Genomic DNA, 12,302 nt, shown 5'->3' with positions numbered 1-12,302 from the left:
TTTCCAATATTAAAATTTCCCTTTAAATGTTGAAAAAGTCTACGAATGACAGCTGAAACAACAAATACAACTGCCTGAGTTTATACTAAAACGTTTAATTGATAATAAGATTATAAATAAATTGCTTATTTATATAACAAAGTTATTGCAAACAGATAATTTATAAAAATACATTACCTATCTATCTATCTATCTATATATATATATATATACCTTCAGAAAAAAAAAATCCTCCCTCGAAGCCGCAATTTTATACAGCCAAAGAAGTTGATGCTTTAGATTCTATTTCCTTTGAATGAATGTTTCAGAGAGCTTTTTTCTTACTTATGCAGATTTGATAGAATAATTTTATAATGAGAAGATTCACGTAATTAAAAAAATTAGTAAATAAGGTAAAAAAAATATCAGAAAATCATTTTTATTTCAAATATTTCCGTAAAAATTACCATTTGACTATTTAAGATAAATTTTTTAAAATGAACACAATTAGTTTCTTTCTTTCTCTTTCCAAATTTGAAATTCTCATGACGTTTTTTTTGTTCAAAAAATTATTGTAGAAAAATTTTTGTACTCTCTAAGAAGAGAATTTATTTTATGGATCCTGTTTTATAACGTAAAGTACTATAATTTGTCGTCTTGCAATCTGCTGTCTTTTTCAAATTATGTAAAAATTTTTAACTTTAAATATTGGCCATGGACTTTTTCTTTCCGGCATTCTCTTATAATACCTGCATTTCAATTTGGCTTTTTGTTTATATTTAAGGGATGGGTTCACTAAAATTTTAATTTTATGGCTTTCAACTGAGTGTAGAAAATAAGGCGTTAATATTTCCCCCATAACCTTGTGAATATTGTAATTTAGTGTTAATATTTTGCTTATAAAGATGGATTTTATAAATTACTTACAATCCCAGAAGGGATTTGCTTAATACTTGCCAAACGCCTCGCGTAAGTTTAATTTTGAAATCCTTTGTTCATTTTTCAGAACAAACATAAAATGTGATGTCACAGAGTAAAGTAAAATGATAAGATATCAAATAACAGGCGCAATTTTGTTTCTCATATGAGTATTTTGTCAAGTTAAAAGACATTATTTACCCTCATTTCAGATAGATGTGCTATTTTATGATGATGAGCGGTAATTTGGAAAGGTTAACTCACTTTCGACGTATCGTTCCTATTTAACATGCTTTGTGCTAAAATCTTTAATTATTACTATTCAGATGCCTTTCGGAATATTTATTGCTGTTTTAATCCACATAAAAAGGAAGTGGATGCTTAAGATAGACGTGCACAAATGACTCTGAATATCTGAATCAATTGCTGCCTGTAACTTCATTCATGTCGTAGTAAATGTTTTTTTCATACTTAACCACTTGACTGTTTTAAACAAGTATTCTAGTTGTTGAAAAAATACAACATTTTGCGTTATTTGTCAGGAGTAATAAGTAGTGACAATTTGCAATTTGAATTACAATTTTATTAAAATCTCAAGCATATTCACAAATTTCAAGATGTTTAAAATATTTTGTAGCCAAGTCGAAATCAAAGGAAAAAATAAAAAGATTATGAGGCATTGTACCATTCCTCAATACAATTCTCTAACAGCGAATTAAAATAATAAATACATTTTTCATGAGTTTTTTTTTCTCGTTTATATGCAAAATATGTATGTTAGTTTAAGTGAATGCATAAATGTGATTATTGAAATTTAAAAAAATAAAAGTTATTTCATTACAACATAATATCACATTACACATACTCTGGGGTGGCAAGTGTACTCGTCATCGCTAAATTTTTGCGACACAATTTGGTTACGCATTTTTCGAAGAGGACGAAACTGATAAAAGATAACTCATTATATGTGAATCCGAACGTATCTTTTAATTTTACCTCTCGAAATCTAACTGCTGCAATTTTATTTATCGGACATCAATTTACATTAGCCTTTAGCATCGGTAGCACCATAAAATAGCTGATTTTGAAAAAACGAGGGCGATATTATTCCCAAGATCACAAAATTGTTGAAGTCGTTTCATCTTTATGAATTTTACTCGCTGCGAAACATGGGACCTGCTTAGCTTTGAAATTATCATGATTCGGATCTACCTTATATAATGTCATATTTTTTTTTCAGTGATGATGCACTTTGATATGCTGTTATTAATATGTCAAATCAACAAGAAAGAAATTTTTTTATTCATTAACTATAGTAAGTCTTTCGAAAAATGCCTCTACCAAAAAAAAATCTTGTATTTCATTTATATAGCAGAATTTCTGTCACTCGATGTAAAAATTAGATATGTCCAGAGGTAAATTAAAACGATATGTTAACATTTTTGTCAGAGATTAAAACATTAAATGTCGCTTTATTTACTAGTGAAAGGCACAAATTCAGTGTTTATTATGGCAAGTTAAAATGAAAACAGCTTGGTGAATTTATGTAATTACGCTTGAAATGATATGTGAAAATTATTCAGCAGTTGTCATGAAGATGGTGGCATGGAAAAAGGTTTAAAAAGAGTTGTTTACACAGTTGGATGCCGTCACATTTAACCTCGATAACTCGTGAGGCAGAGTGAAAAATTACTTTCATTTCTCACGGATATTAAACGGTACTTAGTTTGATGTGTTGAATTTAAGCAATTATATTTTGCAAGGAAATGAAAGATATTTTTGAATCTTTTGAAACTGACTCACTGAATAGAATATAGATCAGGTAAATGAGCTTATTAAATTTCCGAAACAGAATTGTTAATTTCTTTATCCATTCACTTTTGTTTATTGATTACTTACGCTTAAAGACTCAAGGTGTTTCGAAATTCTACGACTATATTTATCTGTTGACATTTATAGCTTAATCAGAATTAATTAAAAGTGTCAAGAGAAAACGTCCTTTCTTTAATTCAAAGAATGAATTAGAGTATAGAATTGTATTCATAGAATTCACTACATTTTTTGTTATTTCAGAATTCCATTCACAGAATTTACTATTTTCTCTCCAGTTTTGCAAAGTCAAATGCATTTTGGAAAATTTTGACTACTTTCGGATTGTTTTACTCTTATTTTGAAATCTTTTTAACCAAGTACTTCCGCTTGTCATCGCTTTGTTAACAACTTATTAAGTTGTTTGTTTATGTTTCCGGTTTCTCATCTATTATATTTTAAACACATTTTCCTTATTTATTCTGCAATCCTTTTCTCAAGATATCAAATCAAACAACTCATAAGAATGATAAATTTTAATATTTATTTCGTATTATTTCAAAACTTTGTAAGAGTCTCTCTCTCTCTCTCTCTCTCTCTCTCTCTATATATATATATATATATATATATATATATATATATATATATATATTATATATATATATATATATATATATATATATATATATATATATATATATATATATATATATATATATATATATATATATATATATATATATATATAAAATAATATTCGATATATAGCTTTATCACCAAAAAAATAGATGTATAGCGCATTTTAGATCATATACAACATCCGTTTAACTACTTATATGTATATATGAAATGACGTATGTCTATTCATATATAAATGAACGCCATAGTTCAAAACTCAAAAAATGGAAGAAATGTTTGATATTCACAACAACAATATATAGATCGGTGTTTGGTCCAAAGCAATCTATGGAAAATTCTCTTCCAAAACGTAAATCTCATTTCCTTCACTATAAAGTGAAATTATGAATATACGAGAGAAGTAAAAGAAAAATTGAACTTCTAAAGCTAAACGCCAACTAAGCTGATTTGGATTTGTTAGACTAACAACAAGAATTTTAAATTGTGGAACCCGATTTTAAAAAGACAGCAAAAACTCTTACAGCTGGCCTTCTGCATTCACCAAAAAAAAAAAAAAGAATTATGGAAATCTTCTTAAAACTAAACAATTCGATTACATTTCACTAATGACATTTTTTAAATATTTTTGAGAAAATTGGAAAGTTTTCCCTTTCTTTACTGCTTTTCTTTTTTTATATTTTAAATCTTTCCTAATTTTGAAATAAAGAAAAATATTTTAGCCTTAAACTGCAAATGTAGAATTTTTCTCTGTCTGAAAAGTAGATTCGATATCAAAGTGAGAAAATATGGGTTTTACAGATATAATATACATTAAAACGTGCATATGTTTGATATTTATGGAACCTATTAGCTTATAATTTTGAAAATTACCAACTGAGTGCAGAGAGTCCAGCATTTGGCTAGGGATGATTCGCCAGCAAAAATGTCTCATAAAAATCAAAGATTTTTGTTCCTATGATTTTTTCGCCAGCATTTGGTTCAGAACAAAAATATAACATACAAAATAATGATACAAAATTTTTTTAATGATATGGAAAAATTTGATTTCCATTCCATTACTCTTTTTTTCATTACCGTAATTTGAAGTGGTTGCTCTGTCTTCCCTTTTCACAATACATAGCTACTTCTATTGAAGAATTTTCTAACTTATTAAGCCTAATACTGTTTCAATTCAAATCACACATGATCCATTTTATAAACTTATTATGGATTAATACATTGAATATCTAATAGTGGTACCTAGATTTTAAAATGGAAAGGAGCATTCATTTCAAAAGACACAAGAATTATTCCCTAACTCATTAAGTATTTACATATTAAAAATCAAATTATAATGTCTAAATTGAAATTAATTAGATAATTCAATTCAAAATATATATAAATTATTTTTGAAGAGCATTGAGTTTTTATAAAATGTAGTTCAAATAGTATTATTTAAGTTCTATAATAAAAAGGAGCATTTTATTCGGAAGATAAACAACAAAAACTTTGGATGCTTCTTTCTTAAGAGACATTGGTCAGTAAATAGCGTAATAAATTATCGCTTAGACTGGGAATTTGATGATATATCCTTTATCAGAAGCAGAAAACCGTAGATTTAAATACTGATAATCAATACGTTTTTTTTATACTTTAATCGATTAAAGTACTTGTCAATGTTATAAAATAATCTTAAATTTCCAAGGCTTAATCTTGACAGCGTTATTTTTTGTGAGTGTTTTTACAACTTGGTAAAAGCTGAAGAAAAAAACACTACATATTAAAATATTTTAAAAATAACTAATATTTTAATCATTTGTAAGAAATAATAAATCTATTAAAGATTTTCTTCATGAAAATATAATTTCTAATTTACATTTATCTCTTCAAAATATAAACTACGAGCTAAAAATGAATTTCAGATTTTGGTATTGAAAAAATAACAGATAATAAAAAATTGAAATATGTATTGTCCATTCAAACAATTATTTAAATTATATGTATATTATCTTTGAAAATGAAGTAATTCGGAATAAAATAAAGCATTACGCTTCTTTCTTCCTTTCATAATAGTGTCATTCGATATGAAATCCTTTTCGGTTTGGTTTTTCCTGTTTTCATAGAATTGGCTTTCATATTAATTTATCCAGTAGGAAAGAATAAAAGGGTTTCCACAAAAAATTTGAATGGATCTCTCTCAAAAATTGCTAGCAATCTACAAATTTGGAGTACATTTGCCAGTTCAATTACTAATACATAGAGAACAAAATAATTGAAATTTTGTACAGACATTTAGCATCTATAGAGTAGACTCATACCAAATTTTGAAAAAAAAAAAAAAAAAATTGATGTAGGGTTGACCATCTGTTAGCCTGTACTTTCGTATGTAAATAAATGTAGTAACACTGACTTAAATAAATGAGGTTTAATTTGTGGTCTTGTGACTACAAATGTAATTGTATGTTAAATTCTGGCTTTAGTTGATCAGAAATAAGGAGTCTAAAATACATGTTCGATATTAGGGTACTTACATACCAGCCGCTTGCCAAGGATTGATCATCAAAAATTACATGGTAGATTCAGCAAAAATGTTAAATTCATGCTAAAGATTTATATATCGTAATTATAGTTCGTCAATGCCATCCAAGGCATTTGCTGTCTTACTCAAGATCCATAATTTTAGATGGAAGAGGGGGATAACAATGTTATTATGGAGTTTTAAAGAAAATTTGGGGAAACTACTCCTGTTGGTTATAATCTAAACATCAATGTGAGCGATTACTAGAAAGGCTGAAATCGCCACAGCGCAAAGTGCCGTACACAATAGTTGCAAAACGTTTCTGGTAGGACAGACGGAACGGGGACAGTTGTTGCAACGATAGCTGTCGTGTTTTAGTGAGGGAAAAATCAACGGGCTGCATCGTTTCGGAACCACAGGCATAAGATCAGAAGAAAAAAGATGGAGAAAACAATCCAACTGACAATTGAATATATTTCTCACTAACAATTTTCAGGTCATCATGTAATTAAAGAAAATCCATTTTGTACTTTGAAAATAGTAAAGCGGAGTTGAAATTGGTGTAATTTGGAAAGTCAGCAGTTTAATTAAGGTTTTATAAGGGTAATGTTAAGACGTGCATTTCACTCAAAAGATGGATTTTAACGGAATCAGGTTTCGAATACATTTTCCTCCAGCCTCGAAACCCAGACTCTGGCTCCACGCCACTGCTCTGCTCTGGACTATTGCTTTAAATGCCGAATCGAAAATTTCAACAATTGTTTCATGCTTTTTTTTTTCAATATAAGATCCAATATTATCTGGAAAATTCGTTTTAAAATTTAGTATATTTTCAGTTATTGCTTGTAGTTCCGAAATTCAAATACCATTCAAAATTTGGATTCTGTTCAAAAATTTGAACGGAATCCAAAGCTGTTTTGTTCAAATTGATTTAGTATTGACGTAGAGGGAAGATCGAAATACGGAGCTTCCCTATAAGAGTTATTCGAGTTTTGTAAAGACCAGAGTCGTAAAACAAGATTTATTAGAATCGCATAGAGGGCGAAAACAATAACTTTCCTTTAGATAAAGAAATTACTTTCATTATTTAATTGATTATTTCTTACAAAATCAATTTTAGAGATTGAAATTATTTCTTTTTGAAAAATGTGCATCTTGGATCTCATCTCAGAATAAAATATTTAAAAAAAAGAAAGAAAAAGGAAACAAATTGTGTTGAAAACAATTTAAAAAAACTTTTTAGTTGATGATTTTTTGGCGAAATTATTTTCACGGATTATTCGGAAAAGCTTTAATTTGATACAAATCGTATCGAATGCAATCATTTTACAAATGGAATGTTTTATTTTGAGTTATTTAGAGCTATCAGCGACAATAAATGACTTTTTTGAAGCTCCAAATTACAAATAAATTTTATTTATTAATAACTAAAGTTTCAATTAATTTAACTTTAGATCAAAATCTGAAATATCTGAGACTGTCCTCACTTTTTGCATTTCCATGGACACGATAACAACAGCATCAAAATCTGAATAAAATGTTTCTTATCTTTATTTGAATATAGACTGATTATTAAAATAAGATTCCGAAATTATCCAACAAGTCAATGTTTATTTCTTAAAATCACTATTTTCATAAATTTTACGAATTTATTTTATCTTTTTAGAAATTAAAATCCTCTGTTTTATCTTTTTCCCAGTTAACTATTTTCTTAAAAACTAAATAATTCGGAAGTATTCTATTTTCTGAAAAATAATGAAAAAGAAAAGTTTTATAACAAAATCTTAAAGTTAAAATAGGAGATTCATAGGTAATGATCCCCTCCCCCACAAAAAAATTACAAGAAATGTCTTAAATAAAATTTTAATTCAGATAAAAATAATATTAAAAGTTTAATCTAAAGCAGAAAATATTGGTGATGCATAAATATACAGCAAACAACCTTAGCAGCAGTAAGGGAAAAATTTTCTGTCCAATATAAAGAAATATATTTTTTGTACAATATAAAGAAATATATTTTTTGTACAATATAAAGAAATATATTTATATTGTAACATAAATGCTTTGTCGAAAACGGACAAAAAGATTTAACATGACAGCTGTAAAACCATATCAATTAAAAATAATTATTTAACTAATTCAACGAGTTCTAATAAAGTCTTTTTAATCCAGTATTATTTTATCTTAGTATTCTTTTCTTTGCAATGGGAAGGTATCTGAAATATGAAAGTCCTACAATAATTGCCATTTGGTAAGGGAGCTATAGTTTTCTGTTTTTCAATAAATATTAAAATAGGACCAAAATTTCACCAAACTCATTTTAAAATGATCAAACATCATAACATCGCTCAGAAAGGATTTGGATATTTTTTTTTCTTTTTCATACAAAACATACAACAAATATAATTGGAATATTTGTTCTTACCAAATATACAACAAATTAATTTTCTGATAAATCAGAAAATGAGATTGCTTCGAATATAATAAGAGAAAAGTGATTGAGTTAAATATTTGCGTTCTTGTATAGAACAGAAAAGTGTTGCAAAACGTTTTAATGAGAGAAAAAAAATCTTTATATCCTATCACTTATCTGACTATCGTTAACTACATTTGTACAAATGCAAGCTCTTATGAAAGATGGATTCAGTTACATTATGAGCAACTTGAATTTACTTTAAAATATACTTGCAATCGTTAATATTTGTTGGTAAGTCAATGTAAAAGAATGTTCAAATGAATATCGCGTTCTTTTTCAAATTCTCTTTTTTGTTCAAATTATCTCTCTCTCTCTCTCTTTAATATGCGTTTCTTTTTCATACATTAGGTGAATTTTTGATAGTTTACTCGAAACCGTTATAAAATATAACCTTGACTTATTGCAAATTAAGTTTTAAGCCGATCAGACTGATTATTCCGAATTGGGCCCTGCTCAAAAGGGGCCCCGCGTCAGAGTTTACCCTTGACTCAATTTTGTTGCATAACTAACGTTGAGCAGTTAGGACACGTAGTCTAAGCATTATTTTAAAAAAAAACGTTAAAAATTTACCTTATTTTCTTCTTAGCTCAATGTCTTAAGAATCTTTAAAAAATGGTTCGAACCAAATCTAGAATAAATTAATGAACGCATTTTTTTTCTATGTAGCCTAATCTTTTTTTAATAGTTGAAAATGTGTAAAAAGGAAGGGGGGGGGGAGGGAGAGCTGTGTGATGCAACCTTACTGGGAACCAAACCAGGTAACTAATATTATTTCCATATCGGTTCTAGACTTCTTAGACTGGTCAAAAGCAAGAATTATAAATTTTACCATGCTTTTTTTTTTTGCTATGTGCGATCATTTTTCGCTTTAATCAAGAGATAATTATATAATTCAAAGTATGGAATAAAATTAATTTCATGAAGCATACTTGGTGGAATTAAATGTAATAATTATTGGAAAAGAACTAATTCGGATATTTGCAAACTGTTTAAGAGTCAGATATTATTAAATTTACAGTAACACAAAATATTAAATGGGCAGGACACTCAATAAGATGGGATGACAATCGGGACGACACTTGAAAGATCTTTTAGACTAAACCATTTGACATTCGAAAAACTGGGAGACAAAAATTTAAATGGATTGATTGCCCAGAAAAAGACTTGAATACTATTAATATAAGAAATTGGGCAATCTTATCGAAGCACAGGAAAACATGGAATGAAATTCTGAGAAAAGCTAGGGGCCATCCGGGGCTTTCGCGCCAGTGAGGAAGAAAATATAGGAAATACTCAAAAAACCTTTGAAAAATTTTAAAGAAATTATGTAATTAGAATAAAATATATAGACAAAATCGTACTATTTTTGGAAAGCGAATAATAATGGATATTTGAAACTTAGCTTAATTGAAGTTTTAAAGATATTCTAAGATTAGCGATTAAATTAATTAATAAGATTGAATCCAAAATGTATTAAATTGTATTAAATTCAAAATTCAAATTTGAATTGTATTAAATTCAAAAGCACTACTAGAAAATTTTTTAAATTTTTATTTTGAAGAAACACATAGATATTGATTGTTATTGACTGCATAATAAATAGCAACAACAATTGTATTTACAGATAATAACAACAACTTTATTATTGACTGTATATACAAAAAATTAAAAAGGCACGTGAGATATCTTTTATATTTTTAGGGTATAATTTCTCGCTCCAATAGTTAGTAAAAAGATGTAATGGGTATTTAATGATAATACATTTATTTGAAAAAGAGAAGAATATTTAATACATTATTTTCTTGAAAGCTTCAATCTTTGAATAATTGCGGTAGTGTCACGATACGTGATCACTGTTTATTTTACCCAAGGCCATAAATCTCTCTTAGCTCTTCAACTTTCAACAGAAACTCCACTTTCTCAACATATCAACTAGCATGAGAAGTAGAAAGCAAATAATTTAGCAACATAACAATAACCATTCACTAGAAATAACAAAACAATCATGAAACCTGAATAGGCATCACTTTTTAGTCTAAACATTATTATTCATGTTGTAGTAAAATCTGAAGACACGTTTTGCCGTGTCGATAATTTGCAATGAAACAAATGCAAACATAAAGAAAATATCATTAAAAGAAGCAATTGAAAATAGAAATTAAATGATAAATTTTTCAAAGATATCATATGTATCTAGTTTGCTTTAATCGTTTCCATAGATGTATTATAAATAAAAGTATATGCAGAAACTGAAAAATTATACCATCAGCTAATAGAAGTATAAGTATGTGGTGTAAAAAATGAAAGGAGATTCCAATTTAAAAAAACTTATCATTCAGATTTTCTGTTGCAGTTTTAATGAAGAGATGAAAGAAAACCAAGGATTTTGATTTTTATCACCCTTTTCTGATCTCTGATCATTTATTACGAATCATTCTACCAGCAGTTTCTTTAGATGTCAGATGTTTATAGTGCAAATACATAGTTTATTATCCTGAAATAGCAATAACAATAATAAATAAATAGAATAGCTTAAAATATAAATACGATATATTCTTGAAGATCTGACCTAGTTGAAAAATATTTCTGTGATATAATGTATAAAAATTTACTTTGTCCAAGAGTTCCAAGAGGATATCTAGTACATTTAACAACAATTTTAGTAAGTTTAGATTTTTTTTTCTTCTAAAATCTATTTTTTTTACATAGGTGAAATTATTTAAATATTAATATTAAAATAAGTCTGAATAATTTTTTAAACATTGAAATTACATTTTTTTACAATTTTTTATATTTGATTTAAAAATTTATTTTATATTATGCAGTGTATAAGATTTTTTTACGTAATATATATTTTTATATATGCACTGTATAAGATTTTATGCAGTTAAGCTAGACATTATAACATTAATCTCCAAATGCTTTTGATATCTTTCTTACTGTATTTTTTACACTATAATTAATATTTAACTCTAATTAATATTAACCTTAGTGATATTGACTTAATAATAAATTTATATTAATAAGTCTGAAAAAGTGCATAAGTTCGATATTTGGTATAAAAAGACTAGAAACGTTATTTTTAATAATTTGAGTGGGATGGATAGTATTCATATTCTGGTGAATGCAATAAAGTGCTGATTATACATAATTACCGGTATTTATTCATAATCGCTTTTATCACAATATTTTAATTGATTATGAATAATCACGGGTAATTATGCATAATCACCGAGTTGGGGACTTTATAAACTAACCAGTAAATTTGATAAATATTCAATAATTTATCATATTTACCTGGTAGTGATTATGAATAATCACTGCATTAATCACATTTATCATAACATGCATATACAAAAGTTCGGTTCATTAGTCTTATTGTTCTCCAGATTACAATTTCGCTATATTAGACAGTATAGTTGGAGCTTTACTGTATTATTATATATATGCAGAGTTCTCTATACTTAGAAAGGGCCCAACTGATTAACTTTATAGTTAACATAAATCGAAGATTATAATGACAAATATTTATTTGCATAAAAGTACTTCAAAATTATCTATAGAATCCTTTATCTATAGTATCTCTTAAGAGTTTTACCGTCCAAATGGCAGTATTTAATTTTTTTTTCAAAGTTTCGTTTTATACTTTCTCTAAACATTTCATAAATAAATTCAAGCAAAAATAAGTGTAGAGTTGGTTTCAAATTATCATTTTCTTGTTTCAGTTATTCTCGGGTAAGAGATCAAAACTGCAAGAGCATAAAAGAATTTTGCTCCATAAATTATTGTGTTTCTAGAAAAAAAAGGAGGGGAGAAAAATTATGCTTCGATGAATACAGAAGCAACCACACAGTTGTTAATTTTTAAAACAATGAATATTGACATTTTTTTACGAGTTTTCTTTTTCAAAGGCTTCATTAAAAAAAAAAAAACTTTTTAAAAGAAAGAAAGAAAGAAAGCAAGATTTAAAAATTATTTGCAAAC

This window comes from Argiope bruennichi, chromosome 1 (assembly GCF_947563725.1).
Source record: "Argiope bruennichi chromosome 1, qqArgBrue1.1, whole genome shotgun sequence".
Taxonomy (NCBI): Eukaryota; Metazoa; Arthropoda; class Arachnida; order Araneae; family Araneidae; genus Argiope; species Argiope bruennichi.
This window is presented reverse-complemented; position numbering follows the sequence as displayed.